The sequence below is a fragment of the Cydia strobilella genome, chromosome 27 (assembly GCF_947568885.1).
Source record: "Cydia strobilella chromosome 27, ilCydStro3.1, whole genome shotgun sequence".
NCBI lineage: Eukaryota > Metazoa > Arthropoda > Insecta > Lepidoptera > Tortricidae > Cydia > Cydia strobilella.
Window position 1 is genome coordinate 4,299,532 of NC_086067.1, and position 25,069 is coordinate 4,324,600.

The 25,069-nt window shown below is 39.6% G+C and overlaps 1 pseudogene; it reads right to left on the reverse strand.

The window, feature by feature from the left end:
• The window catches only part of LOC134753550 (uncharacterized), a 34,277-nt pseudogene extending 9,346 nt beyond the window's left edge, over positions 1-24,931 (reverse strand).
• Positions 24,932-25,069: the final 138 nt, after the last annotated feature.

The following is a 25,069-nucleotide window of genomic DNA, read 5'->3' on the forward strand; positions in this document are numbered from 1 at the left end:
GCACCATCCGCACTTGACAGACTGATTAACGTCGACTTTTCCGAAACTTTCCGTACAATAAAATTTAGCGAACTCTTTAACCGTGACAAACAGTGTGGTGCAACCGACCCTAAGAGCGTGTCAAGGTAATTTTGAACACCTCGCCCGCTTAGCAACTTCTGCTGCTTACTGTATTTGTATACCAATGACAATATATGATTATTACTGAATAAATTATATGATATGATACGATAAAACTTCAGATCCATAATACTCGTAGTATTAGCCCCACTTACAGCATCCCACTGACCGGGGATTAACCGGATATACCGTTAACCCAGTGTCAAATTGTACTGGTAACCATGGTAACTCCATTTAACCGGTTAATCCCGGGTTAGTGAACGGTGCAAGTGGACCTTAGAAGTAGGTTCGTTAGTTACAAGTAAAAAAAAAAAAAATTTTATAAAGTGAAGTTAATATAAGTGTTAAAAAACTGGCCAAGTGCGAGTCGGACTCGCGCACGAAGGGTTGCGTACCATTACACATAAAACGGCAAAAAAATTACGTTTGTTGTATGGGAGCCCCATTTAAATATTTATTTTATTCTGTTTTTAGTATTTGTTGTTATAGCGGACACAGAAATACATCATCTGTGAAAATTTCAACTGTCTAGCTATCACGGTTCATGAGATACAAGCCTGGTGACAGACAGACAGACGGACAGCGGAGTCTTAGTAATAGGGTCCCGTTTTTACCCTTTGGGTACGGAACCCTAAAAATGAGCGAAAATAATAATTAGATATTTACATGGAGTAGACAATTTAAATGAGCGTTTCTTTTTTTTTGCCATTTTTTTATGTGACCTTTTTTGCTACTTTTGTGTTATTTCTTATTTCGACAGAATCACGAGCTCTTTAGATCCTAATGGAATAATAAAAGTCCCAAGTTTTTTTCCTATTGTGATTGTTTTATACACTTTCTATGGCTGTAACAAAAAGGAAGTTTGAAAAATGTATGGATCATTTGGGACATTTTTTTTTTCTCCTACAAGGATGAAAAGAACTCGTGATCCTGACTAGAAATAACACAAAACCAAAGAGGATATAATAAGATAGAGCGGTACTGTCATAGTAAATTTTGTAACAAATTCACTGCCATCTATCGATATACTTTAAAACTTAAAAATGTATGTAAAAATACGTTAAAATGTATTTAAATATGGATAAATGATTTTTTTATTTGCATTAATTATTTTTATATGATTTTGACCCATGTTCTTTCACTGATATGCGTTAAAATGATAAACAACAAACGAAACCGTCAACGCCCTCTATACGAGAGTAGGCCAAAGCTAGTGGCGTCATCTGATCGAGAATCAAATTTTCATCATTTTCGAGGCACGTTTTTTCCTTAGACTGTATCCATCTATTACGGAGTTATATTTATCTTTGACCAAACTGACAAAAAAGGCCACATAACAAAAATGGCAAAAAAAAGTAAACGCTCAAATATCAATATCCGCATAATTTAATGGTAATTAATATTTCCATAGCATTACGTAAATTGGGGCATTTTATATGAAAAGGGACCTTATCGATGGCGCTTACGCCGCACAGCTTCGCGCGGCATTGTATCTATATCGGAGCATCGTTAATAATGGCGTAAACGCCATCGACAATAACGCGTCCAGGATGCTGATGGGGCTGCCGCGGTACTGCAGTGCTTCTGGGATGTTCGCGGAGGCACACACGGATGATTTCCATGCCATTATGCGCAAACGCGTCGCGTCCCTGATGCGCCGTGCGCGCGGCAGCACCGACGGGCCCCTGAGTGCGGTCGCAGGGGCATATGACAGCCCGATATTTGGCCACTGGGCGAAATCGCACGCGCGACGTGCAGATTTTAAAAAGTAATCTTTTTTAAATATGTTTAGTTTAAGTTAGTTTTAAGTTTAACATTAATTTAATTGTTTTAATTTTAATTCAAACAATATGTAATTCTATGGATGTAATTAATCCGAAATAAAAGCTTTTTAATTTAATTTAATTTAATTTAATAAGGTCCCTTTTTATAGATTTTTTTTATTTATTTTTATTTTATTGATAAGAATGTTTACATGACATTACAGTTGAACCAATGCGTCACGAAACTTAAAACTAACAGCAATAATAATACATAAAACAGCAACAATTATAACAACAATAATATCACATAACATTAGAATAGACAGACAGACAAATTATGTTGGAACAGTTGAGCACCTAGCATCCATCGCCTCACAGAATCTCAGGCATTCATTATACACTGCCGTCCATCGCCACGCAAATAGGTCGCACTCAGGCGTCGATGCCAGGAGCGCATTGAGCAGTGGGCGGGCGCGGGCGCGGGCGCGGGGCAGCGGCGAGTTCCTGCGCGATACGGTGCGCCCCGGCGGCACGGCCAATAGATCGCGTTGTCGTGGTCTAAGGGCCATCGAGGGACGTCCGGGATAAACAGACGCACGAGACCAGAGACAATTTCGGGACAGTCCGACTCACCACGCAAGGCTCGGAATGCCGTGACTAGGAGTTGGTAATTCCGCCTAAAATACCACAATTAGTGATATGTTACCTCGTATCTATGCAGTAAAGGCGGGCCGTTGTAGTGTTGGCTTTCGCTATAGAAGAATGGTCTCTTCATTGTATTTTGCCCTGCGAATGTACAAAGCAACATTTAGAAATTAGTATAATGACTGAAAACTAAGAATTTCTCTAATTTGGGGCACTTCCTATGAAAAGGGACCTTATTGTCGATGGCGCTTACGCCGCACAGCGTCGCGCGGCATTGTATTTATATCGGAGCGTCGTTAATAATGGCGTAAGCGACATCGACAAGGTCCCTTTTTATAGAAAATACCACTTTTTACGAATTTGCAACGGCAATAAGGTCAATATGAAGAAGGCTTTTTCGTCGCTTTTATATAATAGGGTATTTGACTGTTAGGGACTGTATTCAAAATAAATTATTTTACACCATGCATGAAATAAAGCACCAGAAGATTAATAGAGAAACGTAGACAGCAGTTATTTTTAGACACAATTTCTATTTTAAAACCCGTATAAAACTATAAAGAGTAGTTAGTTCGATTGTGACGTCACATGCTAGTGTTTCATATAAATTGCATAGTAGTAAAATCATTTTGACAGTTCGAATAAAGAAACTAATTTAACTAGTAGTCAAATACCCTATTCCCAGCCCCACGGTAAGCTCAAGAAGGCTCGTGTTGTGGGTACTCAGATAAATACTTATATAGAAAACATCCATGATTCAGGAACAAACATCTGTGCTCATAACACAAGTAAATTCCCTTACCGGGATTCGAACCCGGGACCATCGGCTTCATAGGCAGGGTCACTACTACCAAAGAGGATATAATAGGATAGAGCGGTACTGTCATAGTAAATTTTGTAACCACAGTAAATTCACTGCCATCTATCGACACACGATTAAAACTAAAAATAAAAATATCAAAAAAAATATTTATATATGGATAAATGAATTTTTTTATTTGCAATATTTGCATTAATTATTTTTATACGATTTTGACCCATGTTCTTTCACTGATATGCGTTAAAATTGTTAAATAACAAACGAAACCGTCAACGCCATCTATACGACAGTAGGCCAAAGCTAGTAGCGCCCTCTGATCGAGAATCAAATTTTCTTGATTTTCGAGGCACGTTTTTTCCTTAGACTGTATCCATCTATTACGGAGTTATATCTTTCGTCGGTCGGTCGGTCGTTCGGTCGGTCGGTCGTTCGGTCGGTCGGTCGTTCGGTCGGTCGGTCGTTCGGTCGTTCGGTCGGTCGGTCGGTCGGTCGGTCGGTCGGTCGGTTACGGAGCCCTAACAACTTACACAGCTGCGTGTGCGCCGCCAAGGCGTTCTGCTTGGCGATCAGCATCTCCGGCCCCGGCCGCGACAGCTGCTCGTAGTATCCTGCATGACACATATTACCCTCAAATGGGGTGAATAGGGATGGCAGGGGTGAATAGGGACAAAACTTTAAATAAGATTTCACCTGAAAATTTCTTAAAAACCACCCTCACAAATTGTATCATACAAAATCTATTGTTTTAAATCGCATGACACAATTCGTGTAGGTAGTTTTTAATACATTATCAGGGAAATCACATTTCAAGTTTTGTCCCTATTCACCCCGGTTGACGGTATATCTTAAAAAGTAATTCATTTTTTTGTGGGGCGGTGAGAACTCAATAGGCTATACGAGTTTTTATTATAAGATACATATATGCATATGTGTATATGTGTGTCGGTCTCGTATCGATCTTTTTAGCCATCAAAAACGGTGTCTCTCCGGTGTTACACCATAAATCGTCTACAACAGACGATAAGGCCAATGATGATGATGATGATGATGGATATGTATATAATAGGAACAAATAGATTTTATCTAATCCATACTAATATTATAAATGCGAAAGTCTGTCTGTCTGTCTGTGTGTTCCCTCTTCACGCTTAAACCGCTGAATCGATTTAGATGAAATTTGGCATAGAGATAGTTTGAGTCCCTGAGAAGGACATAGGATAGTTTTTATCCCGAAAATCATCCCTTAAGAAAGTAAAAAGCGGGGTGGAATTGAGATAATTAATGAAGTGTCTGCTAATTTGTGTGCATAATATGCTCAAATTGAATAATTGCTATAAGACTTTGTCCAGGCGCTATTCTTACTCTAGCTGGGATTACTAAGTCCACGCAGACGAAGTTGCGGGCAAAAGCTAGTAATGTATAAAATTAGATGTTTTCGTTGTGTAGGCTGCATCCATAACTACGCATTTAAGAGTTAAGAGCCCGGTAACGATTTTGGAGCAAAAATGTAAAATTGATAGATTTAGTTGTTGAAATTATACACGTTTTGTTACGTAATATCTAAATAACAAGTAATTGTTTCTATTAGCACGTCTTCTCATCTTGCCTTTTAATAATGAGGTCGCGAGCGTGCGTCACCGGTAATATATGAAGGGGCAGTTTTTAAAAATTCATCAAAAATTTATGGTGGTAAATTATACAAATTGATGTACAAGAACAGTTTCAGCAAATGTAGATTGTTTAAAGATCAAAATTACGTTGAAATTAAGTCGATCTTCAGAAAAATTGTCACTTGTTTTTAAGTAATTTCTGGAGAAAAATTGATTTCGTCGAACTTTCATTTACACTACTTCAAAGACATAATAATAAAAATTTAGTCTGTAAAAGTAAGAGCGACAAAATCAGTGATTTACGCGCGTTTACCTAAACGTCCATCAGAAAAAAAAATACTAATTTAGTGAGTCTGTTTTCAAAAAACTGATCTGTAAAACGGCAAGATGAGAACACGTGCTAATAGAAACCAGTACTTGTTATTTCTATTACGTAATAAAAGGTGTACAATTTCAGCGACTAAATCTATCAATTTTACATTTTTACGACTAAAATCGATAACGGGCTTTTCCATAAAGCTTACATTTTAAGTTTAAATTCATATGACTCACCCTGTACACCATTGAGCCCGTTGGAGTACCCGTAGGGGCTTCCTTGCGGTTGCATCACATTTTCACAGCCTGCCACATAATCAAATATATATGATTATACAGTGTGGGAAAAATTAATGGGACCTGGAGGGAGAGTACCTTAAAATCTTAAGGTAGCTCATGTTACTTAAAGAGAACATTTTTTATTTTTAAAAAGAAAACTGCATTCAAAGTTTTTTTTTAATTCGCATCGCTGGGAATCGAATGGACTAAAAATTAAAAAAAAAAACTACATTTTCGATTTTATGGATATTTTGTGTGACAGACGAGTGACCTTTTTTTTTCTTGGAGAATTTTTAACATTAACTGTATCGATTAGTGGAATAAAATAGCAAGTTAAAAAAAAAATATAGTCAGTTTGATTCCCAGGCTATGCAAGCGAATTTTATAAAATATCTGTGAATGCAGTTTTTTTTTTCTTAGTTATTTTAGTTTTGTTTCTTTAAAAAAAAAGAATGTTTTGTTTAATTAAAATGAGCTTAAGACACTTTCCCTCCAGGGCCCATAAATGCTTTCCACACTGTATATTCGATAGATAAGTACATTTTATACATCACAACAATAAATTACTCTTACTCTAAACTATACTACCATAGAAACTAATACTAATAATAATAATGTCACAATTAAAATAAATCCACACATTTCACAAACACACATTCTGTCACATCTTAAATAATCAGCCGTACAAATCGTCCCCCCCCCCCCCCCCCCCCCCCCGATGCAAAGGTGCCCATCACGCTCGCCGCGTTGCCACGTTGAACCGCGATGGACAATCTTTGCATCAGGAAGGACCCAGAGCGAGGATCCAACGCATGCGTCTCCCCACTCCGCATGCGTCGATAGATAGATATCGAATATTGTGCTAGAAGCGCCATTTATGCAGAGTTTTGCGTGATATTCCCTATAGGGCCCTTAATTGTATACTGTTTGTTTAGTAGTTGAGCGAGCGGTGGATAGTAGTTGAGTGAGCGGTGGATAGTTGTTTAGTGAGCGGTGGATAGTAGTTTAGTGAGCGGTGGATAGTTGTTTAGTGAGCGGTGGATAGTAGTTTAGTGAGCGGTGGATAGTTGTTTAGTGAGCGGTGGATAGTAGTTGAGTGAGCGGTGGATAGTTGTTTAGTGAGCGGTGGATAGTAGCGAGTGAGCGGTGGATAGTTGTTTAGTGAGCGGTGGATAGTAGTTGAGTGAGCGGTGGATAGTTGTTTAGTGAGCGCTGGATAGTAGTTTAGTGAGCGGTGGATAGTAGTTTAGTGAGCGGTGGATAGTTGTTTAGTGAGCGGTGGATAGTAGTTAAGTGAGTGGCGGAGCTACCTTCTGGCTCCTGCTTGACCTGCGGCGGCAGAGCGAGCTCCAGCGAGCGCTGCTGCGCGAGGCGCCGCTGCGTGTCGTACATGCCCGCGTCTAAAACATATACGCCTTTATTATAATCATAATATAATCATATTTCAACCTATATAGGTATAAGTCCCACTGCTGGACGCGAGAGGGATTGGACTATATTCCCCACGGTACATCACTTAAATCAAAGATAGATATAACTCCGTAATAGATAGATACAGTCTAAAAAAAAACGTGCCTCGAAAATCAAGAAAATTTGATTTTCATTCAGAGGGCGCTACTAGTTTTGCCCTACATTCGAATAGATGGCGTTGACGGTTTCGTTTGTTATTTAACAATTTTAACGCATATCAGTGAAAGAACATGGGTCAAAATCATAAAAATAATTAATGCAAATAAAAAAAATCATTTATCTATATTTAAATACATTTTATCGTATTTTTAAAAATCTTCATTTTTAGTTTTAAAGTGTGTCGACAGATGGCAGTGAATTTACTGGGGTTACAAAATTTACTATGACAGTACCGCTCTAGTATAAGTTACTCTATGCTTAAATCTAAAAACTAGTGGCTCTGTGAGCTGTAAACCTAAAACTCAAAAATATAAAATATTTAGATCACTACAGTTTCACTCCCTATTATTTTTAGTAGAGATGCAACATAGTAACGAAATAGTTGTTTAGCCGGATACCGAATGTTCGGCCTGACCATCGGCCGAATATTCGGCTGGCGGAACTATACCTACATTTTGGTTTTTCAGGTGCGCATTGTGCAGGTTTTGACATGTTTCGTAGTGAACGTCCGCGCGAACTCATTTCTAGGTTCGGTTTTTTAATAATAACCGAGTACGATTATGACCATGACTGTTTCTTAAATACAATTTGTTTACTCCGAAATCAAGCAAAGTTACTAAACTATTAAAATAAAGGCAGGATACCGGATAGTAACCGAATATCCGGTGCATCTCCAATTTTTAGTCGCTTTTGGTGATATGTTTCAGACTCTTCGGGAGTCCTTCCTCAGGCACGAGTGTCCGCGGCGGCTCTACTCCGTGCACTGTCCGTGTAGAGCCGCCGCGGACACTCGTTCGCAAATTTTATTTATCTCCTCACCTCTCTCAGCAATCTCCTTGCTCCGGTCATACATGTCTTCTCCGCTGAGATCCACTTCCTGCTTGATGCCCTCGGTGAAGAAATTCTGATTCTCCGTCACCCGGTGCTGTTGCTGGAGTATCTGGAGGTTCGCTTGCTGGTTGCGGAGGATCTCCGCACTGGAATAGAGGAAAATATATTTTAATTTGTTGATATTGTAATTTTAGGGTAATATCTTCTCAGATTGATTATTGCATGGATTTGCTTACTTCCGAATTGTGTTTTTTTTTGTATAATATATATTTAAAAACCCGGCCAAGTGCGAATCGGACTGTCGCACGAAGGGTTCCATACCATTACGCAAAAATGACGTTGGTTGTATGGGAGCCCCACTTAAATATTTATTTTATTCTGTTTTTAGTATTTGTATTATAGCGGCAACTGTGAAAATTTCAATTGTCTAGCTATCACGGTTTATGAGATACAGCCTGGTGACAGACAGACGGACGAACAGCAAAGTCTTGAAGTAATTTAATGAAACTAACAATTCATGCAAAAACTTCCACAGAATCGTACGTAGTTCGTATAAAAAAAGGAATTGCTGAAAAGATTCACCACTCTTGCATGAGCCCGGTGGGTAGACCGACTGGACTGGTATTCTCGCTCTAAACGAGGCGATGAATGAATATTTATGAATATTTCCTTTAGTTTAAGAATTAAGAAATATAAACTTACCTATCTGTATACCCATTAGGATAGTAACTCCTAAACTCCTGCTTATCACTAAACCCATACAGTTGTCCCATCTTCTGGTAATCCAAACTTTTCTGGTACTGGTCCTTATCATATCCGTTAAGAGGTTTCTGGCCTAGCGCGTATTTCTCGGCCTCTTTATTATATTCCTCATCAGTTTGCGGTATGTAATCATCTGTCTGTTTTGTGTAGTCTTTTGGAGGCTCATATGATTTTGAGTCGTACGATTTTGATTCGTACGATTTTGTGTCGTAAGGTTTGGAGTCGTACGATTTTGTGTCGTACGACTTAGTGTCGTACGATTTTGCGTCGTACGATTTTGCGTCATACGATTTTGTGTCGTACGATTTTGAGTCGTACGATTTTGGCTCGTATGACTTTTCCGGTTCTTTGTATTGGACTGGATACTCGGCTGTAAAAGAAACGCAAAATGTAATACAATTTTTATAGCCTATTAAAATTTTTGGGGTGAATTGAGACAGTCAGTAATGGCAGTAGCTAAGCGAGTAAGGAAGTCAAAATGATCTATACGCAATATAATAATATAATAATAATATAAGCCTTTTATTCAGACTTTTATAAAGTCAAGTTCAGATGAATAGGCATAGGTTGTGACAACTGATATAGCCTGTATCCAGTTATCATTGACAGGTAGATGTAGAGGTATGCCTAATTTATTTTTGAATTGATTCACATTTTGTGCAGAAACCACATCTTCGGGGAGCTTGTTCCAAGCCCTCACTACTCGGTTGCTCAAAAAGTGTTTGTATGGGTTACTGTGGGACCTATGCCTTTCTAACTTTAAGTGATGACATCTCAGACGGGTGTTGTTGTTGCGCTTGAACATCTCTTGAAAATCCTTGAGGTCATAGTGCCCAGACAGAATTTTATAGGTTTCTATTAACTCAAATTTAGTCAAAAACCAACAAAAAAGTCAGAATGACGGACTACTAGTACACTCTGTCACGAAGATCGTCTGTTTATACTGAAATTGGGATCGTGAATGTGGTTACTCACCTATCTGTTCAGACTGCGAATGGTAGTTGTCGTTTGCCTCGCTGTAGCTGTTGTTAGGCTGATTGTTCTCCTCCTCCTCGTCTTGCACGGGGTCGGTCTGCATGAAGGCGTCCTGCTTCTTGGGCTTCGGGGCCGGGGGGGGCGGGGGCGGGTGCGGGGGGAGCGTGTGCGGGGGGCGGGGGTGGGGGGGACAGCGGGGAGACGCCGGCGGCGATGGCGTGGAGGGTCTGCAGACGGTACGCCAACTGGAAAATAACGGTTTCAATAGTGTATTTGACTACTTTTCGAACTGTCAAAACTAGCATGTGACGTCACAATCAAATTACCTACTCTTTATAGTTTGATACGAGTTTCAAAATAGAAATTGTGTCTAAAAATAACTGCTGTCTACGTTTCTCTATTAATCTTCTGGTGCTTTATTTCATGCATGATGTAAAAATTTTTTTTTTAAATACAGTAAAATACCCTATTAGTTTCGGGCAAAAATCGCACGAGACCCCGAGGTACTTGTAAACATCACTACATATGTGACGTTATTTATGAAAAGGGACCTATTGTCGATGGCGCTTACGCCATTATTAACGATGCTCCGATATAAATACAATGCCGCGCGACGCTGCAATGCAGCGTAAGCGCCATCGACAATAAGGTCCCTTTTCATAGATATCAAATGCCCCATATTATGAAACAAAGTCAACGGGCATTAGTAATGAACTTTTTAAGGGCCGTCAGAAAAGAACACTGCTTGGTCGACGTATGGCACAGGCCCATAACACTCCAATAATAACATATAATAATGGACAAAATGTATCGGGTTGACTGAAATGGATTCTACGAAAAGCGACGTGACTATTTCCATACATTATTTAAATTTAGGCTTAAAACGCACTGCGGTTTTTTCAAAATCGGTTCCGCAACCGCAAAAAATGTAATGTACGGCATGCTTTATAAGCGCACGCACTTAAAAGTCTGAAACCGCAAGAAATTATACTAAAACCGCAAGAAAAAAACCGCAGTGCGTTCTAAGCCTTAGATTGGCGTTTTATATCGACGACTGTCATCTTGGCTAGGCCCCCAGGCTGGGTAACAAGACATATTTACTCACGCTGCCATCAGGCTCCAGGGCTGGCTCGGGCAGGGGCGCGGGAGGCGCGTGGCTCATCCCGATGGGGGACCACTTCTCTGTCTTGTCACTGTAAATAGATTGTTTTTGTCAAAAATTTCTTTTTTGATACAAGATTTTTATCCCTGACTGTACTTTTCTTTAAACAGGCAAGCAATATTCATGGAGACAATTCTTACAGAGTACAGACCCAAATCCATTTGGGTACAATGCCAAAACCCTACATTGACATACCTAATTCATCTTGCAATACAATCAAGATTAATCAAGTGAAGAGAAGGAAAGATTGTTAAATTAAATTTAGTATTTTAACTTTGGTCTGTCTGGCGATCGCTGGTTTACAAAATGCAATTTCGGAAGCTTTTGATCGAGTATGACAAAGATATTTATTAGTTTATAGAATAACTTCTTACTTTTTTTAGTAAGTTTTACAGTTGACACTTATTATACCTATGCTTGGCTATATATTTTTTAAATATATTTAAAAGTGTAGTTGAACGTTCGGCTCTTTAGCGGGGAGTGCCACAAGGCAGTATACTTGGTCCTCCATTCTTCATAGGTAATTAAAAATACCAGAGACGTAAATACATAAAATAGAATAGAATACTATTCATGCACACCTCAGTAAAAGCATAGAGTAACTTATACTAGAGCGTTACTGTCATAGTAAATTTTGTAACCCCAGTAAATTCACTGCCATCTGTCGACACACTTTAAAACTAAAAATAAATATTTATAAAAATACGATAAAATGTATTTAAATATGGATAAATGATTTTTTTATTTGCATTAATTATTTTTATATGATTTTGACCCATGTTCTTTCACTGGTATGCGTTAAAATTATAAATAACAAACTCAACAGTCAACGCCCTCTATACGAGTGTAGGCCAAAACTAGTGGCGCCATCTGATCGAGAATCAAATTTTCGTGATTTTCGAGGCACGTTTTTTCCTTAGACTGTATCCATCTATTACGGAGTTATATCTATCTTTGGTAAAAGGTACAGCTTCAGGAAAAACAATTGATTAAAGATAGAGGCAGACAACGGATCATCATCGTGCTAATATCGTCGGAGTCAGGAGTACCACAAGGCAATATGCTTGGCCCTCTATTATTCCTAGGGAATTTATATGATAAGGATCAAAATACATACATAGGCTCGTCTTTCCTGCTCTCTTTGTACTTTAGAGTGCGGCTCTTGCGGATCACCATGACGGAACCGTCAGGGTTCAGCTTGGGCAGGTTCTGGGAAGGCACGGCGTCTTTGCTCAAGGTCTTCCATTGCCCTGAAAAATACGTACATTTTATGAGTTTTTATTAATCACAAGGCTTAAAGTAAGGTCAATGTGGACAAGACCGTCTAAAAGGGAAGGCCGCTGTCTATAAGCTCTTTCGTCGCTTTTAACTTTTGCGTTTGCATACATACTCCACTTACAGAAGGTTGCTGGAATAGGAGTCTAGCTCTTCCTTTAATACTATGAGCGACGTACGTATACAAATATGAGAGTTCTTGCCCTATGACGGTCTTCCCAGCATAGAATAGAATAGAATAGAATATATTTTATTTGTAGTAATAAATACGTATAATCACGCCTATTTCCCGGAGGGATAGGCAGGGACCACGGACTTCCACTTGCTACAATATTCACAAATTCTAAGACAACGGAACAAGACATTTATTCTGTTACTCCTTAAATAGATTTTTATGACTAGGTTGTGAAATGATGAATCAATATTTACAAAGTTTTCGATTTCGCGGTTTACTGTCACCAGATCACCACAAACCATGTTGTGGCTTTATGACCAACATAATAACAATATTTTTAATACAGTTGCTCAAAAAGTGGTACTTTTTGTGGCTGCGTAGCGTGTGAGAAGCTCAATTTCTCGAACTAGTGCTTTTTACTTTTTAGTTCCAAACTATACTTTCGAAACGCAGTTAAAATTGAATTTAGCTTGAGCAGGTACCAGGGCCTCATGAGTTATGAGGAGGTGTCGTTGACCAACCCGCGCCGGGCCCGCGGCGGCCGCGGCCGGGGCGCGCACGAGAATGAAGGTATCGCGGGCTGCGGCAGCTCAAGTATCGCGGGCTGTATAGGTACTTTTGGTTTTGGTTTGGTTTGGTGGTATGATTCTACTAATGATATATTAATTTATTATTTTTATAATTTATTGTATTAAAAAACGTCGTTTACAACACGTGTGAAAAAGCGAGTGGCAAGACTCGGTACGAGTGGTAAAAAGACATTCTTTCCACACTAGTTGTAAAATGTACTATTATGTGTCTTCTACGCACATTTACAATGTAATATGATTAGATATTCGAATGTTTGTAACTAAAGCAGCTCAGCGGATTTCGATGAAATTTGACACACGGACAGTTATTGTGGAAGTTATAAGTCCAAGTAGCTATCTATTAAGTTTTAGTAGCTTATAAATGTGACGTTTTCAACCAAAAGGTACCATTGTCGCTAGTAGATAAGGTTGATTTCTAATTGAAGCTATATGGAAATAGCGCCTTACTGACAAGCGACAATAAGTACCCTTTTGGTTGAAAATGGCACAAATTATACATACTAGCTTGTGTCGTTAGTTTTTAATAAGTGCATTTTTATGACTTTTTATATGTTTACCATTTAAATAGTTAGCACAAACATCTACAAATACTTGGGTTTGTTTGTTTGCTTGAGGCTCTTAATGATAGTGCCGCCCATGACAAACCAAGTAGTCGGTCAAAAATGATGGATGAATGATGGTCGTCATAGTGTACTAGTAGTACCACAGAATAAATAATAGTACTACCATACAGAAAATTCACTCCTTCACAAAAGTCAGATTTAGGTATAAAATTATACCTATACTCGCTGCCTGCAAGCAAAATTGAAACTTATAACCGCGCACGAACCGTGAACCTTCTTTGCGCGCCGCAGTTTTATGACCGAGCTGCGAGTGTCGGCACGGGGTTGTCACTTGACAAGTTTTTGTAGCTATACCTACTGATTAATTATTTTAAGATAAATGTGTAGGAATTACAAACGTTGATTCTGTAAACATATTTCTTTTATCCGGAGATAGTATGTCTTATTCTCACGGAAGTAGGTATGCCACAGAAGTACTTATTCCTTTGAAAATATGTCGGTCAATATAGTCCGAAATAAAAAAAAATGTTATTTCTGCTTCCTTGTTCTTCCGTTTATTCAGACATCCGTAAACAGAACCATATCTATAGATTTAGGTTTCGAAGCCATTATGTATTTTCGATTTTGCGCGAGTCGAGCGGCAGCCCATTGCTATACGCCTGCCCGGGAGGCGCGCCGGCCAAAAGTACCTAAACTGCGAAGTGACACCCCCCTGGTAGTACACTGTGACGAAGATCGTCTTAGAGAAAAAAAATGATTTTTTCTGCATGACATGGGTTTAGATGTAAAGCTTTGATTGGAAGTAATAGGCAAGATACTAAGTTACAAATGATAGTACATAATTGTATTTTTTCTGTAGGTTGTTATGTTTATATAAGAATTTCCGCGAGGTAGTAGAAAAGCCGATTTTCATGTTTTTTTTATACTTCCAATATTATTTAAGCAAAGGTTACAGTTAATTTTGAAACAATATCAAGTAATGCAGAAGAAATTTAAAAAAGATCCAATATGGGGCATTTTCTATGAAAAGGGACGTTATTATTGTCGATGGCGCTTACGCTGCACAGCGTCGCGCGGCATTGTATTTATATCGGAGCATCGTTAATAATGGCGTAAGCGCCATCGACAATAAGGTCCTTTTTTATAGAAAATACCACATATAATTGATCTAAAGTTATAGTTTTCCCCTAATTATCATTATCCTATTGACTGCTATTATATTGAACACAGCTGTCTCTCTCTCTCTCCTTAGCATTATTATTCCCATCTGATTGCGGGGTCTGCTTTCCTTGTCCTTTCTCTCCACTTCACACGATCGGACGTGTCGTCTACTGTAATTTGCTATGGTATCTGCCCATCTCATCTTCGGTCTTCCTCTTCCTCTGGACCCAGCAATGTTCAGATCCATAGCAACATTCCCGATGTAATCAGGAGGTCTTCTTTTCACGTGTCCAAACCATCTTAGTCGACTCTCTTGTAGCTTATCGGCGATATCACGTACTCCGAGGCTACCGCAAACGTACTTGCGAATGAACATATTGCACACAGCTGTACATTATTCAAATCACCAAGTGATCTATCTCACAGCACTCGTAACGAAATACCATTTAGGTCCTTACGTTTATAAAGTTAAGGTGCAATATAAATATAACGTTTGACGGACGCAACTGCGTCAATTGGTCATTCATCAGATAATGTTAAGGAAAACTCGCTAGGAATTCCCGCGGTGCGATCACTGTTTTTGTTTTCGTTTTCTTCGATTAAGTAAAAACTGTTGTAATTTAGAAATACCATTTTGGTCCTTACGTTTATAAAGTTAAGGTGCAATATAACGTTTCACCGGCGGAACTGCGTCAATTGGTGATTATTAAGTAAAAACTGTTGTAATTTAGACCTTTTAACTAGCACGGTAAAGTCTAAACTCCAATTTAGATCGGTGATCGTTATAATTTGGCTACCGTAAATGATTTGAATTTTAACAGTTACGCTATCGGATGTTATAAATATTAGAAAATTGTTACTGTTGTCAGTAACAATAGAATATAGAATATAAAAAAATACTTATCTCTTTTTTGGGTCAAGCGACTACTGCAAACTACTTTCATCATCGCATCGTTTTTTTTTAATGTACATAATTTAAAAGAAGCCATTATCAATGAGACATGTCGGCTCCGTTAGGCCTCTACAATACAGTTTTAATAAGTGTTACTATGTAGATATAAAAAAAAAATGTAACTGTACACGATTCGACATCATGAACTGAAATAGTTGTCATATCGAAAGAAAAGTGACGAAGTCTTCCAGTTCCCTGTGCTGGAATCGAACCAGCGTCTTTAGCTTTCGTGGTTGACGCCAAGAGTCCAAGAACACCCAGGTCACGGCGGTACACACACACAAATATATAGTAATGGCTAGTGGCCATACACATCGTTATTTGTAATGTAACAAATGTGTGCGACGAAGAACCCGCGTACTACGGTATTCGATATAATCCCGTATACGGTGTACGGGAAAAATTAACGCCGTGTGAACCTGGCCTCACGGCTCACGGTGTAGGTAATCCCCCTAGACTGCGTTCACGACCCCGCGCCTCCGCCTTACCGCGCTGTGCAGTAGTTGCAGTACTTCAAAAGTACCATAAACCGGGCATACCTTAATATTCACATTGTTTTTATAAAGCCGTGTATGATTAAGCCACCCAACCGCTAGATAGCTAGTATTTATATTTAAATGCAAGATGACCAACAATGATCGCCGAACGCATTATATCTGATATCGTAATTATTCCGCTCAAATCGCGTAAATATGACGTCATACTTAAAACGTATCGCCCGCACAAAACACAACACACTCAAGTAACTATTAGTTGGACCTTATGTCATTGTAATAAGATTTACAATCACATGTACTGGGGGGTGAGTAAGGGCAAAAAGTATGCATTTTTTTCTCAGGCTCAAAATAGTACATTTTACAACTAGTGTAAAAAGACATTTCACTTTTTTAATACAATTGCGAAAAAATAATAAATTAATATATCATTAGTAGAATCATACCACCAAACCAAACCAAAACCAAAAGTACCTATACAGCCCGCGATACTTGAGCTGCCGCAGCCCGCGATACCTTCATTCTCGTGCGCGCCCCGGCCGCGGCCGCCGCGGGCCCGGCGCGGGTTGCTCAACGACACCGAGGAGTAACGAGTGAGGCCCGCGTACCTGCTCAAGCTAAATTACATTTTAACTGCGTTTCGAAACTATAGTTTGGAACTAAAAAGTAAAAAGCACTAGTTCGAGAAATTGAGCTTCTCGCACGCTACGCAGCCACAAAAAGTACCACTTTTTGAGCAACTGTATTAAAAAAGCTGATTTGGCCCGGTAGCCACGAGATCGTACCGTGCAAACGCCCCAAAGGGGGGGAAGGGTCGGTTGTACTGCTTCAAATCTACAGTTCCATTTCCTACGTTAAAATAAACAAACAAATTTAAATCACTAAATACATTCCAGATGATACATTTACCCTGTATGATAATAGAAGAACCCGTGCCAGCAGGTTCAGGGGCGGGCATTGCAATAGGTGCAGCACTACCCGAGCGAGCGAAACCCTCACCTGAGAAGCCTACCAGCTGCCCATTGATATGTGTCCCACAGGAAGGTGTCAAAAATACTGACCTAGAAGGAGACTCTGTCCTATTTTGTGACAAGGACAAGGTTGTTGAAGATAATCGGAAAGCAGACAACAGCGAGCGATCAAGAGTCAGTGGGGTCCTGCGAGGTATTGCTGCTCCTGGTGTAACTCCAATAGAAGCAGCAGAGAGATTAAGGTATATGCACTTATGCTATGTAAAGCAGGGTACTACTAAAGAGCAAGTGTTGCAGCATCTGAATATGGTATGCGGAGATGATAGTTGCAAAGTGGAAGAACTCAAGGCTCGTGGGAACTATGCTTCTTTTAAACTAGGCGTGCCGGAAAGTCTGTTTGAAAAGGTCATGGCTGAGGAAAACTGGGCGAAGGACATATGTATCAAGCCGTGGCGACAGATTTTTCGTCGCCAAAGCAAAAACAGCGAGAAGTAAATCAACGCAGAGTATTAGCTTCTACTACCAGAACGTACGCGGATTGAGGTCGAAAACTGATGTCTTCCATACTAACATGCTGCTGAGCTCATACAGCGTCGTAGCACTAACTGAGACCTTCCTTGTCAGTTCGGTGAAGGACGCGGAGCTATTCTCCAAAGATTATATAGTGTTAAGGAAAGATCGACTAGGTGATGTGGGCTGGGGTGGTGTGTTGCTTGCTGTGCACAAAAGCTTATCTGTGCGTCGTCTGTCTAATATCGATGGTTTAAGTAACGACATGGAACTAGTTTCTGCTTTAGTCGTGGGTAAAGCGGTAAAATTTGTGTGTTGCGTGGTTTACCTCCCACCTAGTTATAGAGATGACCAATATTTGAAAGTTTTGACATGTTTAGAAAATGTAATTTGTAAATTCCCTGACCATGAAATTATTATTTTAGGTGATTTTAATTTGAATTCGTGTAGTGTAAATGTCCAGAATAATTTTAAATGTTTTATGGAATTTTGTCAACTGTATCAACATAATAATGTGTGTAATGGGCATGATGGTATGCTAGACCTGGTTTTGAGCGGCTTTACCCCAGAGACTGAGAGAGTGAGCGTTTGCGGCGAAGTCGATGCGTTTGTACCGGCTGATACGTACCACCCACCCCTTGAGGTATTGGTAAAGTTTCAACGTGTTGGTATGCGTTCCCCGACCTTGCAGCCTCGTCCTCCTGTTTCGGGTCCTAAATGGAACTTTCGTAAGGCTGATCTTAGAGTGCTTTATAGCGCTATATCGGATATTGATTGGGGTGATGTGCTCACTGAGAACTGTTCTGGCACTGCCGCTGAATTATTTTACGCCAAATTGAAAAATTGTATCGACAGTAATGTCCCCCTCAAAAAACCTGCATCTGGAAATAGATATTGTTATCCTACCTGGTTTACTGCAGATATTATTAAAAACATCAAGTTTAAGCATTTCCACTTAAAAAGGTACAGAGAGAAAGGAGAGCTTTTTAATCTGGAAATGTTTAGATACTATAGGACGCATGTAAAGACTTTGATTGAAAGTGCGTTCCGACATTACATACGCAGTATTGAGAGAGACATTACTGACGATCCTAGTAAATTTTGGAAATTTGTTGACAGTAAAAGGAAGGATAGACGATGTGACACCGAGTTTGTGTACAAAGGGAAGACTGTGATGGGACAAGAAGCGACAGACTCTTTTGCTGAATACTTCGCCTCAGTATTTCAGGGGGATGTTCCACTCTTGAATGCTAAGTTGGCGGCGCAAAGTTGTTCCGACCTTCCAGTTAGTAGTGCACGCGTGGCAGTGGAAAAGATAGATGCTGCAGACCTTCGTAAAGCAGCAAAAGATTTAAAAGCACGAGCTTCTGCTGGACCTGATGACATACCATCTTTTCTGGTAAAAGACTGTATTTCAGTTCTCGAGGCAGCACTTTTACACATTTTTAACTTAAGTCTGAAAAATGGGGAGTATCCAGCATGTTGGAAGGTCTCGAGGGTGACTCCTGTTCCTAAGAGCGGCACCGGTCGTGATGTGTCCAATTTCAGACCTATAGCTGTGCTACCAGGTTTCGCCAAGTTATTTGAGTCCATAATAGAAAGCCGCATCAGCCTTCAGATACAATGTTGGTTAGGTGACAGTCAGCACGGATTTCGTCGTGCACGGTCTACTGTCACTAACCATGTGAACTTTGTGGACCACGTCAGAGATGAACTGGATGCAGGTCGGCAGGTGGATGCGGCTTATTTCGACTTCAAAAAGGCATTTGATCTGGTAGACAACGATATCCTGCTTCAAAAATGCAGTGCCCTGGGTTTTACGCCGCACCTACTGAACTTTCTATCTAGTTACCTTCGTGACAGAAACCAGTATGTTGAATGGGGTGGATATAGTTCAAGGCCCTTTTTCACTCGGTCCGGCGTGAGTCAGGGCAGCACTCTTGGCCCAACATTATTTACGATAATGATAAATGACTTGCCGAGGGTGGTACACACTGCTGGCTGTTTGTTGTTCGCTGATGACTTGAAACTGTATCTGGGAGCAGGAGACAAGTCTGATCTAGAAGATCTCCAGAGGGACATTGACGCGGTGACCGAGTGGAGTGAGAACAATAAACTGCATTTTAACACCTCCAAATGTAAAGTTATTACTTTCTCGAGAATTCGGTCACCTCACATTAAACAATATCACATTAAAGACGCAGTGATGGATCGCGTTGATGAGATAACTGACCTGGGGCTGACCTTGGACTCGAGACTTGACTTTAGGACGCACGTTACCAACATCTGTAAGCAGGCGAATAAGGTCCTGGGGTTTGTCATGAGGGTATCTAGCCAGTTTCGTGACACTCGTGTTTTGCAGCTGCTATACAACGCCTATGTTCGCAGCAAACTTGAATTTGGCGCTTGTGTCTGGGATCCACACGAAAGCAAGTATACCCTCATGATAGAAAAAATCCAGAGGAAATTTGCTAGATTTCTGTATAGGAAAAAGTTTGGATATTATCCTTATTTGTATCCATCACTGTTTGTCAGTGGTATGGTCGGGATGGATACATTAGAGTTGCGGCGGAAGTTGTTACTGATGGTACATTACTATAAGCTACTTCGCAACCAAGTCGCGAATCCATCTACACTGTCTAGAATAGGTCTATCGGTGCCGCCCCCTCGCCATTGCCCAGCGGCAGGGGAGGGTGGGGCGGTGGTTTCGCGGCGGCGCCGGCGTCTGTTCGCGTGCCCGGGCTCGGTGAGGCGCACGCGCTGGGCTGCAAACGCTCCCTCTGCAAGAGCTATCGCTCTGTTAAATGATATGTCTCTGCGATTACCTGACGTTGACATTTTTTATCATGCGTCTTACCCAGTTATCAAAGGCATTTATGAATTTTTGAATTTAATTTAATTGATAATTATTTATTTACTTTACTGACATAATATTATATAATTGAATTTGTTTCTCTTTTTTTTTTGTAATTTTGACATGTAATTTTATAGTGTAAGTGTAACATACCATGTATGATATAATAACATGTAAGCGCCTTGGTTATAGACTGTAAGCTTATTTGTAAATAAATAAAATGAAATGAAATGACAAATACAAATACGCACAAGATATTGTGGGAAAAGTCTGTCTATAAATATAAATATAAATATTATAATAAAAGTTGACATCGCATATAACGACAAAGAATGAGAGGTGATACAGAATAGAATAGAATAGAATAGAATAGAATAGAATATATTTTATTTGTAGTAATTGTACATCGTCATATTCAAAAATTATTTACAATTACACAGATACATAAAATAGTACTTATTTATTTAGTCTTAAATATTATTTATTTAAGACTAAATAAATAAGTACAGTCAAGGGCATAAATATATATACATTCCAAAGTTTCAAAAATATGTGTACGCTCTTACACCCTAGACAATAAAGTCGTGTTCACATATTTTTGAGCCATTTGTCCGGATCGATATTTTTGCCTTCGACTGTACTCAGGCCCGGCGGGGCTAGCACAGGAGGCGCCACAGTATCTCGCCTGCGAGATATAATCCAGTAATTAAGTAATTTTGTCGCCTTTTGCAAGGGGGTTCGTTTGCGTCAAATCCGGTAGTTCTGATATTTTGCAGACTTGTTTATGATGTTGGCTCACTCAATGAATAATCCAAGTTTGTGACTTAGAGCGCCGAACGCAAAGTTGTGAAAAAACGAAAAAACCGCGAAAATTTCGTTTTTTTTATGTCTGGACGATTATAAGCTTAAAAGACTAGTTTTTGATAGTACCTCCTCAAGACGTCTTTAAAGTTGACTAAATTTTCTACAATACGAGACTAGAATTTTTTCTGTAGATCTCATATTTTCCGACATAAAGCTTTATAGACAAAAGTGCATACTCACTGAACTCACATAGTCTACGAATTCAATTTCAAAAAATTATAAATTTTGAAAGGCTTTGTCTCAGAAACTATTCAATCAGAGACAATTCTAGTTTCGTATTGTAGCAAATTTAGTCTACTTTAAAAACGTTTTAAAATGGTAAATTGGTAATACCCAAACCGGCCATGTGCGCAAGCCACATGAAGATTCATTAGCAACTTACTGCAAAACAAGTTTTTTTTAACCAAGTGCATCTTACAGTTGATCAAAAACGATCGCCTTGAATCAGTCTCCAAGTTTGTATATCTCGGTAGTACACTTATAAGTAGGGGAGGTGCAGACGAAGACGTCGAGAGCAGAATTAAGAAGGCAAAAGCTGCATTTGCCCAACTCAAGCCTGTTTGGGACTCAAATGTTCTTACTCGCTGCGTTAAAATAATAATAATAATAATAAAAGACGTTTATTCAAGCAGTTGTAACATAGGTACATAATAAAAGTTCACGATAATGCTTACAAACTAATTGAAAGGGAAGGTGTAGGAAGGTGAAAATCTCCCTCTTTGAATCCATCGTCAAATCCGTGCTGCTCTTCAGCTGTGAGACATGGAGAGTGACTAAGGGGCTGACACACAAGCTACAAGTGTTCGTCAATATGTCCCTCCGGTCGATCCTCCGCATTTTCTGGCCGAGGACCATTAGAAATGAGGATTTGTGGAGTATGTGCCGACAATCTCCGATCGCCAAAGAAGTAGCGCTGCGGAAATGGAGATGGATCGGTCATACACTTCGAAGAGGAGCTGCGAACAACGCCAGTATCGAGTTTGAGTGGCGGCCTCAGGGCGGATGGCGGGCCCGCAAACGCCCCGTACACACCTGGAAGCGGAGCATAGAGAACGAGCTGCGAGCCGTGGGACTGAGCTGGAGCGAGGCCAAGAAGGTTGCAGAGAACAGAAAGGCGTGGCGGGATCTTGTGGAGGCCCTATGCACCTCCGGGGTGCCCTAGGACATACAACATCTTACATTTGATATGAATATGATTGTTGTGTTTTCATTCATTCTGCGTAACATTTGTATGTTTTTAGGGTTCCCTACCCAAAGGAAGATTATCTTGGGTCAAATGGATGGCAAGCGCGGGCGAGGAAAAGCACCCACGAGATGGTCTGATGGTGTGAAGAGGGTGGTTGGCGGCAACATGCAGTGCGTGACTCATGTGGCTTATGACCGCACACTATGGAGACGGAGCATACATGGTCGCGATCCTCAGCAATGAGGGACCGAGGAAGAAGAAGACCCAAAGGGTAAAAACGGGACCCTATTACTAAGACTCCACTGTCCGTCTGTCACATGACAGATGATGTATTTCTGTTGCCGCTATAACAACAAATACTAAAAAGTACGGAACCCTCAGTGAACGAGTCCGACTCGCACTTGGCCGATTTTTTAACTAAAAATAACACACTAATGTTTTGTTCTCTCATTTGTTATTGCAAACATCAATTAATATGTAATTTGGAACTATACAAATATGAACCATGATCCTCATAAATGGGCAAAAGTTGTACTAACGGACTAAACAGTTACACTTTATGAAATTAACATATGACATTAATATAAACTGAAATAGATGACATATGCAGAAGAATGCAGAAGCATGATTTACCTCCATTAGAAAAGCTTTCAAAACCTTGACACCACAAATTATGTTAAAAATTTATAAAACATACGTCAGACCTATGCTGGAGTATGCTTTTCAAGCCTGGATTCCTTACTTTGCCAAGGACATAGATATGCTGGAGCATGAGCATGAGCATAATATGCACACAAATTAGCAGGCACTTCATTAATTATCTTAATTCCACCCCGCTTTTTACTTTCTTAAGGGACGATTTTCGGGACAAAAACTATTCTATGTCCTTCTCAGTGATTCAACCTATCTCTATGCCAAATTTCATCTAAATCGATTCAGCGGTTTAAGCGTGAAGAGGGAACACACAGACAGAAAGACTTTCGCATTTATAATATTAGTATGGATTCAGCAAATAGTAAACCGCTCATCTTTTTTTCTTTATTATAACCTTATCGCTGAGAGATGTGGAAATTGTGGGAACATTTTCGAAATTTTGGTTGGATTACTTTGGATGACCAAATTGTATGTGTGTAAAGGTTATCTTTTCAAAGATATTCATTCTCAGAAAGTAATCTGTTATCTATTGTTTTGTTTTGATGTTTTTATAATGGGGTTGGCTGGTCGAAATGTATAGCACATGGCGCCAGCATAGCTTGCCCTGTCTATCCCTAGAACTGTGTCAAATTTTTGTTTTTTTAATGCCCTGGATGCCAGCCTTTAAGCCAAATCTCATAGAAAAAGGGGCAAGCTATGATGGCGCCATCTCTGCAAACCTTTGACAGTTGCCAACCCCATTCATTTGAAAGAGAGAATCATACTATCTTTGTCTTACACTAGTACTAGCACCCAAAAGAAAAGGATGAGTATAGTTTTTTTTGTTTTTATTTACTGACAAGATTTGCTTGACCAATAACTCATTTTAATAAACAGCCTAGAGGTTATATGTAAAAAAAATAATTAAAAAGGTCTTATTAGAATACAACTGTTTATCACATAGCAACAGTATTAAAGATGAATCAGCACTCAAATAAATACATGATTACAAAGTTAACTGCAGCTCAGGGAGTGACTTTACAAAGGCGGATTTTTTTGATAATAAACACAGTTTAAAGGTCAAACGAAATAAGATAGCAAAACCATTGTCATCCCATTGCATAACAACTAGTCAATATTTGGAATAACCAACAACATTCTAATAAAAACAGATAAACATAAAAACTCGTAATCAACTGGCCAAACGGAAGCCGATTCCGACGATTACATTATTAAAACAAATAAAATGGACACAGTGATGACTCATTGGAGAGAAAACTAGTGTATAATAAAATAAACGCGGTAACCAGGGCTGGGAAAACCCGGCGGGCGCTACTTACCCATGTTTGTGACGTTGTAGTCATTCTGAGTGAAGTGCAGGCTGCAAACTTTGGAGTATTTCGTATACGGCTTCCCGCGTTTTAGAATCACATTCCACTTGTCTGCCATGGTCTCATCGCGGGGGAACCGGTGGAATTTCACGTTCTTGGTCTTCCCAGCCAGCGAGGTGCACTGGGGCACCGTGCAGTAATAACCCATCGCGAACCGTGTGTCTTTGTTGTTACCGATGACTCCGGCAGCAATGTGAAATGCCGCCCGTGGACTAAGTATCTCACATCCAACAGGAAACTAACGGGAATAATGCGCCGCTAAAACTGATTGTTTGTTGCAATCGTTATCACGTTTGTGGGAATCGAAATCATCACACTATAGCCTTGAAAAGTTGAGTTAGTTGAAATATTTGACATGTATCACCACTTTTTTCAGAAAAATGGCTCCTGTTCACCATAGACAATTGAATGTTGCTCTAGTATTAATAACGTGACCCGAAACTCACATTGGGACACAATATTATTGCGATTAACATCCAGATTCTTTCGATTATTTTTATTATTTTACTTTAGAACAATAATGGCTATTAGATCTAGCT